The following is a 22,757-nucleotide window of genomic DNA, read 5'->3' on the forward strand; positions in this document are numbered from 1 at the left end:
CCCATAGTGCTTAGAGCCATTTGAACCACTTGAATTCACACGTATTTGAACATTTGATAGCTGGAGCCCAAGGTTTTTGCCTTGTGATGGTATTTCCATAAAAACTGTCATCCCCTAACACATATTTCTTTATGTCTAACCGAGAAGTGAAATACGGGTTTCATAAGTTGGCTGTTTTTTTTTTTATTATAACGAAATACTTTCTCAAAAATTTTCATCACCTATTTTACTCCATTTGGGGTTGAATTTCCAAACACAGTTTAACACGTAATGTTTAATTTCTGACAGAGATGCCAAATACAAATTTTCGTAGATTTAGCTTAGAAGAGGCTATCATAATGAATTAATTCCATAAAACACTTCATCCCCTTTTACACTGCCTTAGGGGTAGAAATATGTGGAAACGCAGGAGGACGTATTTCTTTTATATCTAACCAAGAAGTCAAATACTGTGTCTCGTAGATGTAGCTATAAAAATGGTTTAGTAGTTCTTTAACAATGGTTTATTGTTAAAAAATTCACCCACTATTTTACCCCCTTAGTGATTGTATGTCCAAAACTTCTGAAAAACATTTTTTTTTAAATTTCTGACTGAAAAACCAAATACCAATTTTCGTAGTGCAAGCTTCAAAATTGTCTTAATAGCGACATATTTTCAATAAGACTTCTATCATCTATTTCACTTCTTTAGCAGTGGAATTTCGAACGAACACTTCTTAAACGATGCCTACAGTATAGAATCTACACCCTCTCTAAATTTTAAGTTTCTCTCGTTAGCGGTTTGGGGTAGACAACGATGAGTCAATCAATCAGTCTCACCCTATTCCACCTACTTAGGATCTGAATTTCCAAAAACACTGAAATATGTTCTTTTAGTTTCTAATTTTTCATAGATGTTTCCGAAAGAAACATTCACCCACTACTTAACCCCATAGGGATTAAATTTCGAGAAATGCTGAAACACGCATTACTTTATTTTTGGCAGAGAGACCGAACACCAGTTTTCGTAGATATAGCTTCAAAATTGTCTTAACAGTGACATATCTTAAAAAATCTTTTCATAGCCTGTTTCAACCCCTTACGGGTGGAATTTCAAAAAATCCCTTCTTAAACGATGCCTGCAGTAAAAGATCAATACCCTCTGCAAATTTCAAGTTTCTGTCCTTGGTGGTTTGGGCTGGGCAGTGATGAGTCAGCGAGTGAGTCATTCAGCCGGGGTATCGCTTTAATATATAGAGATTATTTACAGTTATAGCTTGCCTCTAACGAAGATAAGTAGTACGGTGAATTGTTTTCGTCGACACAGCTGAAGTGCTTCCCGCTAATTACAAAGCGCGTAGCGGTTTTCTAAGCCGCTAGTGTCTGCGGCAGCGAGAATGTGGACGCGACTGTACCTGGCACAGACTGCACGAGCAAAAGAATGGCTTAGCGTCGGGCGTCCGGCTGGGGCAGGTCAGGGAGGTTCACACACACACTCATACACACACACACACACACACACAACACTGCGGGCGCTGACAGGCAGGCAGTCTGGCCAACGCCTTCACCTTACCCGAGTGTGCAAAGGCGTGGACACAAACGGCTTTATCAGCTGTCGCTACAAGCTGATTGTTAACATTCGTTGTGGGAGGTCTCGATCTGTCGCTCTTGCAGATCAGTTGCCTTATTCAGAACGTACTGGAAACCGGGTCAAGTTGACAGACTTGCAACGAAAGAGTTCGTTTTATCTAAATATCATTCTTGTTTTATGAGTTCGTCTTGCCGTCCGGGGCAAGTGAGTGCCAGGCAAGCCCCTAGCACGCCGTAGCGGAGAAGCGAGGCAACTGTTCCCCAATTGAACCAGCTGATCGCCGCCATTTGCAGGGATGAATCCTAGTACTGGGGTTGTGATTTGAAGTATATGAGACGCAACAAGAGCAAATTGAAGCACAAATTAAACACATCTTTGTCTAAAAAAAATACTGAGTATTCGAGTCTATTTTAAAAGTATACTTAAATGTATGCATAGAGACGCGAAATTTAAGCATGTAAGGCTCTTTCCTGACAAGGTGGAGCGAGTTTACATTGAGCTATTTGCATTAGATAATTACATGAAACTTTGAAAGTAGCAGACAGTACGAGTATTATTTAATTCACCTAATTTACCTGTCAGGTCCTGTTTGCTTTTTGCCGGCTACTGTGTACATTTTGCACGCTAACTTTTGTTTAGTACAGTATTGTCTACGCTCGAATTTTGGTATGATTAATTGTAATAACCCATATGACTTTGAATATCGTAGGAATTTCATTCGCACATTAGTTTTTAACACTGATAGCACCTCTGAAAGTGGTTGAGTTTGCAACATTTGATCAAATATTTGACCATTTACGAAGTATAAACACCACCTGACAACACATGTTAAGTATCTAAACGCAATCATTCGACCTACCTCTGATTCATACGTAATATATATTTGATTAAAAATCCAAATACCTATCATGTGCCTAGTTCTTCATTCAGTTCAACTTAGTTACATTAACCCTGTTAGTATTATTAGTAATTTATATGCAAATACAATATAAGTACTTGACTTGCAACAAAGTACCTTTGTCTGTAGTCTAACACTGCAACTTTTTCCCTATGTAACTTGCAATTTTTGTAGCTGAAAGTTTATTAGATACAGTATAAGGTGTAAATATAGACATTAGGTTAGGCTATAGAACAATCTGCTGTCACCTACATTTAGCATTTGTATTAATTGGCTTTGCAAACACTATACCTTTTTCAAATGAGTTGGAAATCCAAATACTGTCGGTATAGCATCGTCCTTCAGTTGACGTCTATTTACATAATTTCCCATCTAACAATTCTCTTCAGAATGAAGAGAGCACAGTAAATGATTTGCTGTCGGTTGGAAGTTCTCTCTCCGAGTCGCAACTATCCATTTCCGATTTAGAAAATCATTTGTAAGGGGAAACCTCAACCAAAGAAAACGCTCATGATGTATTATTTCTCCATGAAAATACTACATACAAGTAATAGAAAGTAACAAACAACCAGAAATGACTGATCTGTGAAATGTAACATTGTTTCCGTCTTCGTCTTTGCTTCCATTCTTACTGTTACAATTAAAATCAGCACACGAACGAACCATGTTTACGCACTGTTTCCCTGCAAATGGCGACTTCCATCACGTTCAACGTGGGGACGCGACGCTAGCGCCAATGCACGGTCTAGTTTCTATTTAGTAAGTCTATGATGCCAGGCAGTAAGGGACTGACACTGGGTTCGTTCCCTCGCGAAGCAGGCGGAGGTGTCACTTCGCAACACGCGCAGGAAACCATCGTTTTATTCTTGTTTTGCCCAGGACAACTGCAACTTATTAAAACCAGCTCCGACGTCAACTCTGAGTGTCGTATGCTGTTTATGAAACGTAACAACACTGAGATAACCGCATTGGGGAGCTTGTTTTCCTCACTTTGGGAACTTTCTTTTCCTCATGTCTGTATATTTCGACATTTCCTGCTCCAAATCGCGTATTGTAAAGACGTAGTAGTGTATAACACACGTTGGTAAATGAAGAAGAGCTAACTTCTGCATAAAATCAAATGAAATGCAATTACCTTTCCACTGCATCTCTTTCATGGTAAACGCTCGAGTTTCATCCAAGAAAGCCTCCACTGTTCTGACGTGAACAACTTCCTGTTCCTCAAAAGTTTTTCTCCCCGTATCACGTTTAACTGCGTTAGATTTTTGCTGTCAGATCCGGGACATCCGAAATGGCTGTTGAAAGTTTTGGAAATCTGCCAGTCAAATTTGCAGGGCACATTTATTCGACAGGTTGTAGGCAAGTCGCCTACATAATGAGTAGAAATAAGCATACCGTGGACATAATGTACAATGGTGTTCCGACAAAGGTATCGATTGAACGTGTCAAGCCAGCATGGGTTTTACCCTCTCCGACCTCTGACACCACGCCTGTGCTTCAACACATGATGGACGCAGAGCATACCGAAACACCGCTCAGTACATCGTCCGAGACAGGTGAATCACCACCACAAACAACGTCACCGCCCCCGAAACACCCGACGCTGGACGTCGAATAAAATTCAAATATCAAGATATCCGTGGGGCTCCGCACTTTAAGGGGGGGGGGGAAGGGGGGGTTGGCCATGTGTTGTTTTTTATCTTTACCGTAACATTATAGAGTCTCCTAGTTTTTTTTTTTTTTACTTCTCTGTTGTTATGTAGCTCTTCGGCTACAGAGTTGCCAATCACCTGTAGCTTCTCACAAGTTGTATGCCCTTTAGTGCTTGATATTGCACTGTTGTCTGTCAGATTTAACAAACGTTTTCCTTGTAAGTCGACCGCCAACTCGAAATGTGCCAGAAAATCAGCGCCCAAAATAGGTTCTGATATACCAGCTATCACAAAAGACCAGGTAAACTGTTTGGAGAAACCCACATCAATCTTGCACGCTTTACATCTGTACATGTTAATCACCGAGTTATTCACTGCCTTCAAACGTGGCTGTATGTCTTTTTCATTGTGTGGCGTCTGGCTGACAGGAAGCGAACTAATGTCTGACCCGGTATCCACCAAAAACTTTGTACCCGTAAGTACGTCTGATGCATACAATCTTTTCGAAGCAGCAGGCATATGTATTGACGATTGCTGTCGCTGACATGAAAACACTGCACTGTTTCTGTACATACCTTGGTTAACTGAGTAGGCGCACGGTGATGTGCATCTTGTAGCACCTCTCCCAAAACGTTTATGGTACCAACACACCTTACGCTCGTCCTCTTGTTGACGTCGTGTTTCACGCCCAGTCCGGTCTCTCCTGCGCTTAAAGATAACTTGTGGTCGCTGTAGCGTGCGTAGCTGCGCTCGCAAATCCTCTATTGCAGTTTTTAAATCTCTAATTTCGTTTGAACTTTTTGTTGTTTGTCGCGTTGCGACCGCGGCACAGTTTACTGTTATGTCGTCAGTTTGGTCTTGCTGGTAATGGTAGTTACCGTACGTGGCATCTGTCGACGTCGTTGCGACTGTTGCAGTAGGCTCGTGCGTCTCGTAGATTCTGTCTGCAGCGAGCAGCTGTTTGTCAGCTGATCTTTCGTCGTATATAGCTAGAGTAGTTCTTACTTGCGTTGGTAGCTGTTGTTGCCATACGTGGGGTAACAGTCTATCAGAAGCTGTCGAACCATCTACCAGGGGTCCGCAGCTCGTGGTCGCGCGGTAGCGTTCTCGATTCCCGCGCCCGGGTTCCCTGGTTCGGTTCCCGGCGGGGTCAGGGATTTTCTCCGCCTAGTGATGACTGGGTGTTGTGTGATGCCCTTAGGTTAGTTAGGTTTAAGTAGTTCTAAGTTCTAGGGGACTGATGACCATAGATGTTAACTCCCATAGTGCTCAAAGCCATTTGAACCATTTATCTACCAGGCTGCGTAAACGACGCCAGTATTCTGACCGTTGCCTATCTTCCCGTTTCTCTTGGTACAGTACTTGTTTGACTCTGATGTCAACTGATTTCACACACCGAGAAATTAATTCTTCTTTCAGTCTACAGTATGCTCCTTCTGTACGCGGGTTCACTATAATGTCAGATATGAAAGCCGAGGTCCGATGGTGCAAATTACTTATCACCAAGGTGAACTTCTCGTGATCACTGACTATTCTTTGTTGTAGAAATATATTTTCCATTACCGCGAACCATGGGTGTGGCTGAGGAGGCATGAATGGGCGCGCCCGTAATTGCAACCGCTGAGTTGGTGAAGCGTTGAAACCAGCGGGTAATTCCATTGCTGTTACTTGCTGTGGTTGTGCTGCAGTAGTCCCAGTTTCCGATGATGTTGCCTTGCTGGTGTGTGCCATGGTTGTTGAACCATGCTTGAAGTTCATATGCAACTGTAAAGTTTCTATCTCATTCTGAAGCCTATGAATTTCTTCCGTTATCGAACCGTATCGTTTGCCGTCGTCGTTCATTGCTTTTGCAGTTAATGTTCCTTAATCGGAGGTCACCAATTATGTAGGCGACTTGCCTACAACAAATAATTGCATAGCGTCCGGTATAATGAGTTAACGAAAAAATATTTATTCGCAAAAACTCACAATGAGAAGAAACTAAAAAAAAAAAAAAAACAACAGAGAAGTAACAAAAACTAGGAGACTCTGTAGTCTTACGGCAAAGATAAAAAACAACACATGACCAAAAAAAAAAAAACTCTCGCGCACTTTTGATGTCACTTTGCACCAGACATGAAAAATATTACTGCCACAAGGTGTTAAGGAAATCGACATGCACTCCTTGACAGTGAAATCCTTGTCAAACAGCGGCCATTGGGATATTATCTCTGTGCGAGCAATCGGATTTCCGGGCAGGGACGTACGTGATATGGATCTCAATAACCTTTATAAAGTGTTCTGGTACTTGGCGCGGCGGGTTGGAATATTTATCACAATTGGCTGTTGGAGAGCTCCAACAGTGAACTATGTAATTTCACAGTCTTCTCAGTCTGTCACAATTAACTCCATGCAAACTTAAAAAAGTGTTTTTGCAAACGACATCTTCTCCTGTTACCCGCATTTTGTACGTAAATGTTGAAAGGAGTATACAGGGCACATTTGTATGTGGCACCCGAATGTGATTTTATAAACGATGTATGACTTGGATAGGCTTTATATCGCTGACTGTGTAAGACCGCAGACCCTGAGATACTGCTTCTGGCCTGAGATTATTATAATGCTGAAGTAAGAGAGCGCTATTTTTTTATTTAATCTCGTTTTGTTCGCTTTCGTTCGTTGCATTTGCTCGGGGCGGACGTGGTAAGACATCCGCTTAAGTTCCTTGTTGATCGTTAACTCAGTTTTTTTTTTTATTACAGAGGGCTGCTAACCCTCTGACCGAACACGCTGAGCTACCGTGCCGGCTGGGGCTGGGCGCACAGACGTGAGTAGCTGTCTGTGAGCGAAAGACGATGGAGTAGGTAGTTTCTGTGGTGTTCTGTGTGAAGCCACCAAGTGTTAGATTAATTTAGGTATGTCAGTATTGTTGAACTTTGCTCCCCAAATAGCAAAACTCATTTCTGCTTTAAGCGTCTATTTTCCTAATCTAATACCTTCAGCATCACCCGATTTAATTCGACTACATTCCATTATCCTCGTTTTGCTTTTGTTGATGTTCATCTTATATCCTCCTTTCAAGACACTGTCCATTACGTTCAACTGCTCTTCCAAGTCCTTTGCTGTCTCTAACAGAATTACAATGTCATCGGTGAACCTCAAAATTTTTATTTCTTCTCCATGGATTTTAATACCTACTCCGAACCTTTCTTTTGTTTCCTTCACCGCTTGATCAATATACAGATTGAATAGCATCGGGGAGAGGCTACAACCCTGTCTCACTCCCTTGCAGCTGTGACTTATTAAACTGATAGTTCTGTAATTTTCACATCTGTCAACACCTGCTTTCTTTGGGATTTGAATTATTATATTCTTCATGAAGCCTGAGGGAATTTCACCTGTCTCATACATCTTGCTCACAAGATGGTAGAGTTTTGTGAGGACTGGCTCTCCCAAGGCTGTCAGTAGTTCTAATGGAATGTTGTATCTATTGATCGATTTTCAAACTTTTTTTTTTCTTCTTCTCCAATAATACTCCGTTGCAATTTGACGTCATACTGACCAGTGGTGTTATTTCTGCAGCGTTTTGAAAGTTTAACTTTAATTATAGTCAGAAGTCATGGAGACGCTCTAACTTTTTTATTTAGACTTTTCTCTCTCTTTTGTTTCAGATTCTGAAAGAGTAAGGACAAGACCTAGACTACGAAAAGATTCAGTACTACTAAACGTCCCAAAATTGTAGAGCTTGGATGCAGTCTGCTCACAACGCACTTGCCCATATTAATCATCCACTACACCGTAGATGGGCGGCTTAGTGGTGCTCATCGTGGGAACAGGACACGTCGGTTGTTCCCCAGTTAAACGACCACTGTTGACAGCGCGCCAGGCGCCTGTCGTGGCAACAAGACGCTAAGCTGCTGCCAGACCTCAACAACCTCACATAAGAAAGGCTTCCGGTGGAGGCCCTGACAGACAGTGCGGGGGCACTTACTATGCACGGGACGCGGCTCATAACCTGCCGCGGTCCGCGACGACCATTATATTCAAATGAGCCCCAACAGGTTACTGGGACAGCAGCGGCGCGTGCTAATCCCCCCCCCCCCCCCCCTCCCCGCTCACTGCCCCGCTCCACACACCACAATCTCTGGGGACTTCCCCGCCACGCTCGCGCACTCCGCCGGGACTTCCCCGGCGGACGGCGGACGTTTTATTCTCACCGCGACGCGACGCGGTGCGGCGTCGCCAGATAGATTGCGGCGGGCGTGCCATTGTCTTCCGGCGTCGCGTTCGATCGCGCCGCCTAATACCGCGGGCGGCGTCGGCGTCGCTTTATTTGCTCGCCGGCAGTAAATAGCCGCGTCGTCCGTAATGGACAGCCGGTCGATGCGGCACGCCGACTCCTGAGCGCGTCACGCCTCGCTCAGCCAGAGGCGGCCGGCCGTTACTCCTCGGACTTCTGCCTCCCTGTCAGCGCCGGCGACGGATCATGACAGGCACTCGGGAGGGAGGGGGGGGATCTGTTGCCAGCGAGGTGGTGGACAGCGAAACGCCAGTGGTTAGCATCTGCGCACGTCCAGTGTCGATGTACTGCTTCCGAGCGACGTAACAATGCCTGGTTTGCACCTTCCTGACAAGACAATGCCGCGTGATATCAAGTAGAGACTCCAGATGGTACACGTTGAAACAATCGACGATTTTTTGCAGTTTCTGACAGAGTATGGTCCATACCCAGTGAGCGGTGGCTGGCCAGTGCTATGTGCTGTATTAAACTGTTGTGTACATAATCCCGCGTAGTCAGCGCGCACACAACTTTCCCACTAGAGCGCGCCCCGCTAAGCACAACAGCGCAGGCGCAGCGCTCGTCCGTCCCCGCACTACGAGATGGCGCTGCCATAGAGACGGACCAAATTCTGCTTCCGCCGATCCGCGTATTAATATTAACGCAGCCAATGAGATTGCTGCTAATATCGAACCTTTTCTCCTAGCAGATCACACTCGCGCAGTATTACATGAACGCGCGAGGTATTATAACGAGTGTACAGACCTCCGATTAGTCAGTCCGCATTTGTCTACAACAGTCTGTACGAGTCTGCATTAGTCTGTGCCAGTCTGTACGTGTTCTACATTTGTCTGTACCAGTCTATAGTCAAGTTTCAGTCTGCGCCTAATAAGTTTACAATATTCCTGTATATAGCCATGAAGATAAATATATAGACACTTTTGTCAAGCATCAGAGATATATGTGAGAATAAGATTAACGTACCAATACCAAAGGAACTTCAGACTGTCAATTGAAAATAGCATCCAGAACCAAGTTAAGTAATTTTTATGCTTGTTATTATTTTAATAAATGTATGTGAAAATTAATCAAGTTCTGTTTAAAGTTGGTCACCGTCAATCTGCTACTCTAAGCGTGCAAGTGGCATTTCTATCGTCTGACCTAAGGGCAGAAGATAAACACGCCACGGTAAGACCACGAGACATATTGCTGACATGCGCCTACTTCGTTAGAGCGACAAGTCAAATAATCTGATGGTGTGTGTACCGCAGGTCTTACAGTACCCACACTACATAAACCTTCGTTGCGATTCTGTGTTTAGTGTCCGCCCCGGTAGCTGAGTGGTCAGCGTGACAGACTGTCAATCCTAAGGGCCCAGGTTCGATTCCCGGCTGGGTCGGAAATTTTCTCCGCTCAGGGACTGGGTGTTGTGTTGTCCTAATCATCATCATTTCATCCTCATCGACGCGCAGGTCGCCGAAGTGGCGTCAAATCGAAAGACCTGCAGCAGGCAAACGGTCTACCCGACGGGAGGCCCTAGCCACACGATATTTCCATTTCTGTGTTTAGTCTCCGGCGATTATGCTGTTATGCTTTTTGAGCCGTGGTAATATTGGCTGTTTTGAAGAGCGCGCCGCAGCGTGTAGTGTAAAGCAGTTGCCTTCCGTTTCTGGCGGTGGCGCCGCTGTGGTAATCGCAGCTTTGGTGTCTCCCTCTGGTGGGAAAGGGGGAAAAGTTGCCTGTTCACGTGCATTTAAGGCCGGTATTACACTATCAAATTTCTTTGTCAAATATCTTTGTCAAAAATCTTTGTCAAAGATATTTGATGGTGTAATAGGAACTTTGCCAAATGTCGTCCAATATTTGATCATATCTAGGGCCTCGCTGTAGATTTGATCGAAGTAATCGCTTGTCTTCTGTTCACTGCAACGTGAAATGTTACCACATGGAGCGCTAGCATCGCTGTAGCGTTCTGTCGTCTGTAGTGTTTTTATAAACATTGGCGGTAAATACAATAGGTGTGTGCTGACAACTACAAAATTAATAGAGATGTATGAAGCTGATGGGGCGCTTTACAACGTGAGGCACCCTGAATACAAAAATAGATTAAGAAGATTGGAGACCTGACCTAACCTAACCTAACGTAACCTAACGTAACCCTCTCCTGTAGCAAGGAATCGGAGCGTTACAGTGAGCCTGTCTTCTGAAGATGTAGCAGTTCTTAACTGAATATTGTGCTTTGTGATGTGAGGATACACTTCACTGAGCACATACAGAAATGTATGCTCATCCATTCTTAAGTAATTGATGTACGACTTGACGTCTTCCACTGTAAGCTCACGCAACAAGTTTTGTTGAATGCTTTTATGGTGCCGTCGTAAAACCCACGGCTTCACCCAGATTAGATTAGTTTTACGTTCCATAGATCCGTGCTGAGGAGATCCTCGTGGATGTGGAACATGTCGATTTTTTTTAAGCTGAAATAACAATACTAATAGTATGAATAAATACAATACATCATTTGTTTCTATTAAAAATTTCGTCAGTGGAGTAGAAGGAGTTGGCCACTAGTAAGTCTTTCAGGCTCCTTAATTTGTAACTAAATTTTTTATGTTTGCTGGCAAATTATTTAAGATGAGTGTTCCTGAGTAGTGGACCCATTTTTGAATTAAAGTAAGTGCTTTTAAGTCCTTGTGCAGATCACATTTGTTCGTGGTATTGTATGTATGAACTGAGTTGTTTGTTGGAAAAAGACAAATTTCATTAAGGAGTAAATATACTGAGAGGCAGTAGTTAGTATACCCAGTTCTTTGAAGAGGTTTCTGCAGGACGTCCGTGAATTTACTCCACAAATAATACGTATTACACGCTTTTGGACTCTGAAAACTTTTGTTGGACTCAAAGAGTTACCCCAAAATATTATACCATATGACATTATGGAATGAAAGTAGACAAAGTATGCAAGCTTTTTCATTTTTATGTTGTCTATGTCTGTTAACACTCGAATTGCAAATACAGATTTGTTAAAGCGTTTCTGCAGTTCTGTGGTGTGCTCCTCCCAACTGAATTTATTATCAAGTTGTAATCCCAGGAATTTAAGACCGTCAACCTCGTATGTATGGTTCCTTTTTTTCCCCCACCTCTTTTCCGCATGTGCACACAATGCAATTGCGGTACGTGCAACTGCTGAGGTTAATAACAAGTTGTTGTCAGCCATCTTGAACTTCGACGAAAAATTTGATGACAGTGTAATACCCCTTCTAGCGCTACGTCAAAGATCTTTGTCAAATATATTTGACGGAATATTTGATCACATCTTTGATGAAATCTTTGACAAATAAATTTGATAAATACCGGCCTAAGGGGCACTATGAGCTCGGGAGGAAGGCAGTCTGTCAGCAGTTGGTCAATCGGAATGAGGCTAGGTCAGTCTCACGTCACCAGTTGCTGGCCTGTCTCTCGTTCGCATTTGTGCGGCAGTTAGTGCCTGTCTGTCGTCGGAGTGCGAGTATGTCTATCGTTTGGCTCAAACTTTAAGCCAGAAAATGACAGTCTTGCCACTCCGCCAGTAACGGAACTCAGCTAGTGGTCGCCCGGTCGGGGTGAGTTCCTGCATCTGAGTTGGTTGGTCGGTCGCTCACTGAGACACGAGATGACTTGTCCATGTTGAGCGTCGGCGCATGTGAGGTCCCCACATGAGTCCAATGGGCCGCGCCGTATAAAAAGGGGTAGTGGCTTCGCGGTTCACACCAAAACCCAGGCGATCATTGTAGGCAAAACCACCCCTTCCTTCCGCCTCCTTGATTTCTATCTCACCATCTATGGCCGCCCTATCGCCCTCACCCCCACCCTTAAGTACCTTGGCGCCACCCTCGACCGTCGCCTCTCCTGGACTCCCCACCTCCGGACAATCCAAGCCAAGGCACGCTCCCGACTCAGTCTCCTCAAGCTCCTCTCCGGCCGTACGTGGGGTCTGGACCCCTCCACCATCCTCCACACCTATAAATCCCTCATCCGCCCTATCCTTTGTTATGCCCATCTGGCTTGGATCTCTGCCCCCCCCCCCTATCTTTTATAAATCCCTCCAAATCCTTGAACGTCATGCTCTCCGTCTCACCTATCGCATCCGTCTCTCCACCCCCACACGGATCCTGTATGATCTCATCCCCTTCCTCCACCTCCTCCTTTTCCTTGAAAGGATACTGATCCTGTACCTCCCGTAAACTCAATCCTCCTCACCCGCTTGTCTCCCCGATCCTCTCCCACCCCCGCCCGCTGCTGCTCCTGTATTCCCACGTCCCACCCGGTCTCCATCTCTCAACCCTCCTTACCCTCTCCCAAGGTGGCTTCCACCAGCTCCCGCTCCCTGATGATGTCCTCCTCCCCTCCATCTACCCCTCCTATCAACTTTGATCCTCCACCCACTTCCTGTGTCCTTTCCTTTAGGCACCCTCCCTCCCTTCTCTTCCCTTCCCTTCTCTTTCCTTTTCCCCCGTCCCGTCCCTCCACCCCTCTTCCCCCGGGCTTCCCCTCCCCCTTTCTCCCCTGCCCGTGGCATCTCTGCTCCCCCCTCTCGCTCTCCCACTCCCCTTCCTCCTCCTCCTCTCTTGGCAGGTCCCCGAACTCGCACACGCACAGTGAACATTCGCGCGCCGTAGGTCATCGCCATTAGTGTCTCGCGTGTGTGCCTTCGTTTGTGTTTAGTGTTTGTTCGCCGAAACGCCGCCACTGTTCACGTGTACCATCGCCATCATCCCTATTTTGTGCGCCGTGTCCACTAGTGTCAGTGATGTTTTCTCGTCAGGCATGAACGGCTCCGTGTTTTCTGTTTTTTGGTGTCTACATTGTTTTGCCCGCCATTTTGATTGTACTGTCTGTGTCCTCTCTATTTATTACTTATTGTAAATCTCAAGGCTGAAGAGCGGCGTACTCAGCTGCTGACAGCCCGCCTTGTGTAAGGTGATAAAAATCACAATAAAGAAAAAAAATCGCGGTTCACACGAGAGCAAAAGGAGTGAAACCACGACATCGGGCTGGACGGGGCGAGCTGCCACGCCGTGAGACGGGAGATCGGCGCGCCTTCCTGCGTCCGTTGAAGCGGCAGCCAGCGGACGGTTGGGGAGAGCGTTGGGGGTGCTGCGCCAGGTCTTCGCCAGAAATCGCAGTTTATTAGAAGTTAAGTGATTGGAGATATGTTGTTTCATTTACTTGTTAAATTCTACTTGTTTTCTTGGTGAGGTCACCAGCCGCTTTGTTTTGGGGTCGTCCCACCATTCTTCTCCGTTTGCCCACCCGCGGGAAGGTAGTTATTTGTGAATTGGGTGGTCCGTTTTTCCCTTGTTGAGTTGGGGAGGGTTAGAGCAATCTGCGGTTCGGGTTGTTCAGTAATCCCCCTGTCAATCTGCCATACGTTAATAGCTGCCTCTGTCATGTTTGTCGGATTCGGTGTTAACGAAATTATAGAAATAAGGTAAAGGCCGAATTCCTGAAATATGTCTTTATCTTGCCCATCATCTTGCGAGGCCGTATATGTGTAATGTAGAGTATGTTGTACATTTTATGTAACTCTGAATTTCATGGGTTTTATTTAAATAGTCATTTTTATAAAGTTGCCTCGCCGGCCAGAGTGGCCGTGCGGTTCTAGGCGCTACAGTCTGGAACCGAGCGACCGCTACGGTCGCAGGTTCGAATCTTGCCTTGGGCATGGATGTGTGTGATGTCCTTAGGTTAGGTAGGTTTAATTAGTTCCAAGTTCTAGGCGACTGATGACCTCAGAAGTTAATTCGCATAGTGCTCAGAGCCATTTGAACCATTTGGACCAAAGTTGCCACCCTTCCACCGTAAGAGTCCTTTTAAAAACAAATTGCACTTTTGGTGGCAAATAATTTCTTAGTGTGAGTGTTTGTACCATTTCCATCCCTCTCATGGGGTGCATAGTTAATGGGTTTGCGTGAGTTGTTAAAATTTTTAGTTTAAATTAATCTGGTGTGTTGCGGATTTGCACCAGTGTAGTCTTTCAGAGGTTGTTGTGAGCGGTCGTGACTACGACCGTGTTGAAAGGGAGCGGCAAGCTTCTGAGTCCAAAGGCTCATACTGTCAATATTGTTCTTTATGCCTCTAAATAAAATTGTAATTTGATATTTCGAGGGTTTTTTCCTGCTTATAAATTTTAAATCTGTTTTGAAAGGGCTTATATGAATAAAATTCCCATTTGTTTAAGGTAATTTCATTTTCATCAGTTACTCCCTGGCAACTGCTTCCACGCTCACATAGTGTGATTAAATGTGTTAATGTTCTTGATGAATCGCTAGTAAATAAAGTGAATTCTTTAAGAAATGATTTTGAAAATAAATTTACGGTTCACTGTTATCCTCTCCTTCTGCGGGTGGCAGCACCGGTGTGTATCGATACTCACACCTTGCACTGTCTTTGACTTGGTGCTTATAATTTCCGGCTAGTCGGTCTGCGAGCAGTCAGTCGGTAGGCATGAAGCAGCGAGGAAATCTCCGCAGCACGTGATTTGGTCGGGGCCGCTGGCGGTCTCTATGCAGTGTCGGGGTGTGTGGGGCTGTTGCCATTGCTACGAGGTCCGTGGCTCACCGACCCTCGACATGAAAGTTGAGTTTTGATTTAATCTACCAGCATGACAAGACTGTTCACATTGTGTCGTTTGGAGTTCGTTGTCGGCTGTTGGGATATTCCCGCGAGCAACAACGTGGTTTTCAAGTTGGAAAATTCTAGCCACCCTCCGGTGGAGTTTCACTGTATTTGGTTATTTGAATTGAAGTGCACCAGCGGAATCTTCTGCGTTGTGGCTGTTAACATTCCGGTTACCTGCCCTCGCCGTTGACGTAAATTTCAGGCAGTGTAGTTCCCTCATCGTATTGTTGCTGTCGAGCAAGGTGTGTGGTTTGACAGCTCCATGTATGATTGGTTGTGGACGCCAATATCTTCTACGTTGTGCCTTTGAACTCCCTGTTGTGCCCTAGTCAGGTGAAGTGGAAGTTATCTTGTCGGTGGGTTCGTTGACTGTCGGTCGTTTGGGTTGTCGTCGGATCGTGAATGTTTGGCCCAACTGCCTGTCTCACCTAAGTGAGCGTTAGTGTTTGAAATGCGGGCCGACCCTTGAACATCTGAACAACCTTGGGTGTACTGTCTTTTTTTATTTGTTCTTTTTGTTTGTACTTGTATGGCTTCTAGCCGATTTTTTTTAAATTAAGTGTGCTCTGCCCTTAAGGCATAAGATTCTTTAGGCCCTCAGCCTGATTTAAAGAACTGTTTCACATAAAACCTTTGGCATTTTAAAGATATTAATGTTGAATTTTCAAGTGTTTGACCTTCGCCGATTTTGAGTTTGAGTTGTTTTGCTCTTAAGGCCTTCAGCCTAGTTCAAAGGTTTCATGTAAGGCCTTTGACATTTTAAAAATTTTAATGATGTTGAATTTTAAGTGGTGGGCCTTCAGCCGATTTTGAGTTTGAGCTGTTTTGCTCTTAAGGCCTCCAGCCTAGTTCAAAGAACTGTTTCATGTAACGCCTTTGGCATTTTAAAGGTTTTAATGTTGCTGAATTTTAAGTGTTGGACCTTCAGCCGATTTTGAGTTTGAGTTGTTTTGCTCTTAAGGCCTTCAGCCTAGTTCAAAGAACTGTTTCACGTAAGTAAGGCCTTTGGTATTTTAAAAAAAATTGTTATGGAGTTTTAAGTGTTAGGCCTTCAGCTGATTTGAATTTAACTTGTTCGCTCTTGAAGTGTCTGATTCTTTGGGCCTTCAGCCTAACTAAAGAACTGTTTTAAGATATGGCTTTGCCATTTAAATTTCTGTTTTGGTTGAGTTCTGCCTAATTAAGAACTGTTGTACACAAGGCTTTGTTTTTTTTTTAAATTAATGTTGTTTAGCCTTGAGTGTTGAGCTTTCAGCCGATTTTGAATTCAAATTGTTTGCTCTGAGAATCTGATTCTTTAGGCCTTCAGCCCAAATAAAGAACCGTTGTAAGATAAGGCTCGCCTTTTAAATTTCTGATTATGCTTGCGTTTTAAGTTATTGGCCTTCAGCCGTTTTTAAATTAAAGTGGCTTTCAGTATGGTAATTAAGTCCCAAAGATTAAAGCTGTGTGTTTAAATTTTTTTTTTTTTTGGAAGGGGGGGGGCTCTTGTAATGTTTGATCAAATAATAAAGTTTTATGTTCGAGTGTAACTGACAGCCCCTTATTTTGATCCCTTTCCACAATTTAAACTACTTGTCCTGTCCTGCGGGTTTAGCTGGACGTTTCACCCAGATTATCTACGTAGAATCCAGGAATAAGTGCATCCAGCTGTGATTGCAGGTACATCCCTAGTGCTTGGTGAACAGAAATTCGATATTTCAAATGAAGTGTCCTCCGCCAAAAGGGAGCAAGCAGACCACATCTGCGTGTCCAAGGTAGAAGGTTGTGACGTTCCATAGAGGAGAGGAACGGCTCCATGGAGCGAGAAAGGTTTATTTTGCTTTCCAGCCAAAATTGAGTCTGAAAGGGAGACTGGATGTTCAGTACCTCATCTGCCTCACTAGTGGTGAAACGGACAACACTCCAATACACTGTCGAGTAGATTTCGGATTTACGGATTCACCTCATCTAGGGTGCAAAGAAAACTGGACTTCGAGTATCCCAGTGAAATTGTCAACGATAACAAAACATGAAAAATAAAGAAAATTAAGGGATACCTCTTGGGCTGAGAATAATGAATAGTCCCTGAAGAGCCGGCCGGTGTGACCGAGCGGTTCTAGGTGCTTCAGTCCGGCACCGCGTGATCGCTACGGTCGCAGGTTCGAATCCTGCCTCGGGCATGGATGTGTGTGATGTCCTTAGGTTAGTTAGATTTATGTAGTTCTAAGTTCTAGGGGACTGATGAATAATGTTGTCGAATAATTATAATTACGTTGCTGTGAACATCACAAGCCGGGAAAAGTTTGCAAATAGCAGCACTGGTAATTAGGGTTATCCTAACTGTGTCGCTTCAGACAATCGCGGACGGGCGTCTGGTCGCAATTGAGTGGGTTAAGGTAACGGTAGTGGAGAATCTTTTGGCGAACGGTGCCAAGCAGTATTTCAATATGCTGGCGTTTGGTGTGTAACGTCCTACATGGCGGGGATATTCTGGAGAGGCCTCGTGGATTGTGTGTACTTGATGCTCGCCTGTATGGTTCTTCTGGCACTGGAGTCATGAGATCCTAGAGAGTAAGTTGGGAAGTCTTCTTCTTCTTCTGCAGTAGCGCTACAGCCCTTGGTGAGCCTTGGCTCCTTCAACAATCTTCCTCCACACTTGTCGGTTATTTGCTGCTCTTTTCCACCCCCGGATTCCCATACTGGTGATATCCATTATTACCTCGTCGATCCATCTTCTTCTAGGTCTCCCTTTCTGCCTAGCTGAATGGATCACACGTTTCATCATTTCTCTGGAAATCTATCCTCTGCCATTCTCTCCAAGTGTACTAGCCATCGTATTCGCCGTGAATTCACAAATTTTACTGTGTCCCTGCCATGTATTAACTCTTGTAATTCGGCATTGTAGCATATTCTCCAGCCTTCTTCCTCCCTTATTGGCCCATAAATTTTGCTTAGTATTTTCTGCACAGTGGTTCATAGTGCATATATTAGCAGTTTTGTTTTTCTTGTAACATGGGTAATTTTGAAAAGTTGCATATTTGCAAAGTAAGCTCTGTTTCCTGCTTGTATTCTTTCCCTTACAGCCTTTCGAATACTGTTATCATTTGTTATTAGGGCTCCCAAGTAGCTACAAGAGGACACTCCACTGAAGCATTTCCCATTGATGTTTAGGTTTTTAGGCGTTCTTCTGGCCTCATATTGTGACATTACCATATATTTTGTTTTGCTTTTATTTACTATGCCGGCCGGTGTGGCCGTGCGGTTAAAGGCGCTTCAGTCTGGAACCGCGTGACCGCTGCGGTCGCAGGTTCGAATCCTGCCTCGGGCATGGATGTGTGTGATGCCCTTAGGTTAGTTAGGTTTGATTAGTTCTAAGTTCTAGGCGACTGATGACCTCAGAAGTTAAGTGGCATAGTGCTCAAAGCCATTTGAACCATTTACTATGAGGCCAATTTTTAAGGCCTCTGTTTCCATTGCCCGGAATGTTTCTAGGAGTGTATTGGTATTTCTTCCTACTATAGCAGTGTCATCCGCGTATGCACATATCTGGCTAGTTTTCATAAATATTGTGCCTCTTTCGTTGATTTTATTTACTACACTATGGAGGGCTATATTGAATAGGGCAGTGGAGAGACTATCACTTTGCTTCACACCTTTATTAAAGTCAAAGCTTTCACTTCCTCTGCTAAGGACCTTTACTTTTGCTCGTGTCTCTGTCATTGTCATCCTGATTAGTCTTATTAGTTTAGCACATATCCCAACTTATTTCGGTACTCCGTATAGATCTTGGGAAGTCGATTACTCTGAAACAGTGGCTCCCTTGAAGCCCTTTCGAGTTCTTTGTTGCACACGTATCACTTTGAACGTGGACGTGATAATTAGGAATACGAACTTGATTGGAGGAGTTGGCTGCTTGATTGCTGGCCAGCAATCCTATTCTTTGGACTCCCATTTCGTTCAGAGTGTACGAATTTGCAGTGAAAGCGAAGCGAGGGAGTTTTTTTACAGGCTGCTGCTTCGCTGAACTAACTGTCTCGTCGTACCGTGCAGATGGGTGCGATTCAGAGATTCACTGTGCGTGTCTACAGCTGGGTTAGCTACTATGTTAGAGTGCTCTTTTTCATAGTGTTGAAAGTCGCGAGTTCTATCTTCTTATCTCGTGTTTTCTACTGAAAATCTCGTGCTTGTACACTTGTTAACTTTACTATTACAGAGATCGCCTAAACTTTATTTTTTTTTATTGGTCCTGTGCGCAACAAATAACTTACTTGGTCTTTCTGCTGCCACTGCTTGATCTGCTGCATTCCATTATTTAACAAAAACATAAGAAAACTATTATTCATGCTGAGTGCAGTGCATGTTCTGTATGGCGGCTCCTGCTGTTGCTGCGGCTGTTTGTTGCTTACTACAACTACATATAATTCAAGAGAAAGGGTTTGGTCAAATCTAAACTCGATAAATGATAACCCAGAAAAAACTATATTCTGAAAGCGATTCTTTCTAATTCAATTAACAAAACGCTAGAAGCTCTTTGAACAATCGCTTCGTTTGTAAATCTGCCTCCAGTGGCATTAAAGCAATATTACAAATTAATCAGACTCTTGAGACAGACTGAAATGCTTCTCAATTGAATACATAGTGAAACAATTCCCTGACAATTACAAAAGAAATCAATGACAAAAATCAATACTTAATCTAACAATGGTTTCCCTTAAGAATTTAACTCCTATCATTATCAAAATTACCGTCTGCTGCTACGCACATACACAAACCCTTTTCTTTAAGTTAATAAGCGCGCTGCAAATTATAAAAAATATCAACTCACTACCAAACCCTGTGCCGCTGCTGGCGGACACAGCAGTATGGCAGCTCGGCGACAAATCCTCGCCCAACACACGTGCGCACCACAGCAGGCGGGCCTTCCAAACTGCCACTAGTTAATCCGTGCGCTGCGAGGTGCGACAACAATATCTTAGGTTCCAGAGCTTGTGTATGCGCGCTGTAGCTAACCTTTACATCCTAAGAGAGTACTGCCAACTCTCAGTGTGGCGTTCGTACTTTTCAGCCAGTTGGTGGGAAACGTTGCAGAATTAGGAGATAGGTGAATATGTTTCCATGTGTGATGCAAGTTCAGTGCTGAGTAACAAGCTGTTGCTGCCTCATCTAAATACCATTCCGACAAATGCAAGGGAAACAGCCACTCTTTCGCTCGAAGATCCTTCTTGAAACGTGGGTCCGCAACCTGTATGACTTGTTAACAAGATGTTATGTTTCACTTATAGCTGTACATGTTTTTCATTTTGCATCTGAAATATCGGAGTTAAATTATTGTCATGCATTATTAACTGGTGCTGTTACAAGGCACCAGTTATTCGCGTTGGAAAATGGCGTAACTCCATAATTGCAAAGCAAATTAAAAATTTCTAAGCCCAAATGCAATACGTTCTCTTTCCAGCCCTTCGGGAGAGGTGACTCCCGGAACATATCAAGACTATGACATGTTATGTTGTGCATAAAGCATCGGCGTACCTAACAACTTATTTTCCAAAAACCTTAGTACCTGCATATGCGGGTACGAATAACAGGCTACAGGATGCGGGCTCGGATAAGTGACTTGCAGATGCGGTGCAGATCGGAATAGCATCCACACGGACCTCCGCTTATTAGGTAAGAGGAAGAGTATATACGATTTTGTACTGCTGAATTAGACGCTCCTTGTAGTTCTAATCTCACTACCATCATTTTCTATTGCATAACGTTCCGGGTCTCGGTCGTTACAGAAGGTTTCTTGGAAGGTAACGGTATAATTCTTGGAAGGTATCTCTCGAAATGGTTGAGACTTTGACTTCCAATACTTTGTAACAATAGTAAAGACCGGTCCCGTCTTCGCTTGGATAGCACTAAGATTCTATGGCTGGACTACTTCCTTATAACGTTTAGTGATATGCAAAAACCTTCCTCGTAAATCAGTCTATTAGTGAAAACAATGTGACAGTCCCTGCAGTGGTTCCTTAGATTAGTCTTCAAATACAGATTGAAAGACGCTGCGGAGGAATTTAACTTATAACATTTATAGATAGGGCTGGGTTACTAGATAAACAGCACCAAGCAAATAAATGCTACAATGGCCGCATTGCCTGTTGCTCCACGAAGACAATACGTAACAATGGGGTTAACTACAATGACACACACTTTCCCACGAATAAAAGCGGCGTGTGTAACATCACTTGTCAAGAATGTGGTTCTCATTACATTGAAAAGGAACAGGGAGATCTGAGTACACTAGACGGGAAAAGTATTATAACTGTCGGAAACTGCAGAAATCAAACTTCAGCCTTTGCACAGCACTGTTTCGTTCACAACCACAAGTGTTCCGCAGATGTCTAAATGATACGCTAACGACAGGTACCGTTAAGATGGAATTCTTGTGACACAGTACTATGTATTAATACACTACTGGCCGTTAAAATTGCTACACCAAGAAGAAATGCAGATGATAAACGGGTATTCATTGGACAAATATATTACACTAGAACTGACATGTGATTACATTTTCACGCAATTTGGGTGCATAGATCCTGAGAAATCAGTACCCAGAACAACTACCTCTGGCCGTAATAACTGTCTTGATACGCTTGGGCATTGAGTCTAACAGAGCTTGGATGGCGTGAACAGGTACAGCTGCCCATGCAGCTTCAACACGATACCACAGTTCATCAAGAGTAGTGACTGACGTATTGTGACGAGCCAGTTGCTCGGCCACCATTGACCAGACGTTTTCAATTGGTGAGACATCTGAAGAAAAAAATGGTTCAAATGGCTCTGAGCACCATGGGACTCAACTGCTGTGGTCATAAGTCCCCTAGAACTTAGAACTACTTAAACCTAACTAACCTAAGGACAGCACACAACACCCAGCCATCACGAGGCAGAGAAAATCCCTAACCCCGCCGGGAATCGAACCCGGGAACCCGGGCGTGGGAAGCGAGAACGCTACCGCACGACCACGAGATGCGGGCACATCTGAAGAATGTGCTGGTCAGGGCAGCAGTCGAACATTTTCTGTACCCAGAAAGGCCCGTACAGGACCTGCAACATGCGGTCGTGCATTATCCTGCTGAAATGTAGGGTTTCGCAGGGATCGAATGAAGGGTCGTAACACATCAGAAATGTAACGTCCACTGTTCAAAGTGCCGTCATTGCGAACAAGAGGTGACCAAGACGTGTAACCAACGGCACCCCATACCATCACGTCGAGTGATACGACAGTATGGCGATGACGAATACACGCTTCCAATGTGCGTTCGCCGCGATGTTGCCAAACACGGCTGCGACCATCATGATGCTGTAAAACGAAACCAGGATTCATCCGAAAAAATGGCGTTTTGCCATTCGTGCACCCAGCTTCGTCGTAGAGTACGCCATCGCAGGCGCTCCTGTCTGTGATGCAGCGTCAAGGGTAACCGCAGACGTGGTCTTCGAGCTGATAGTCCATGCTGCTGCAAACGTCGTCGAACTGTTCGTGCAGATGGTTGTTAATCTTGCAAACGTCGCCATCTGTTGACTCAGGGATCGAGACGTGGCTGCACGATCCGTTACAGCCATGCGGATAAGATGCCTGTCATCTCGACTGCTAGTGATACGAGGCCATTGGGATCCAGCACGGTGTTCCGTATTACCCTCCTGAACCCACCGATTCCATATTCTGCTAACAGTCATTGGATCTCGACGAACGCG

The sequence above is a fragment of the Schistocerca americana genome, chromosome 1 (genome assembly GCF_021461395.2).
Source record: "Schistocerca americana isolate TAMUIC-IGC-003095 chromosome 1, iqSchAmer2.1, whole genome shotgun sequence".
Taxonomy (NCBI): Eukaryota; Metazoa; Arthropoda; class Insecta; order Orthoptera; family Acrididae; genus Schistocerca; species Schistocerca americana.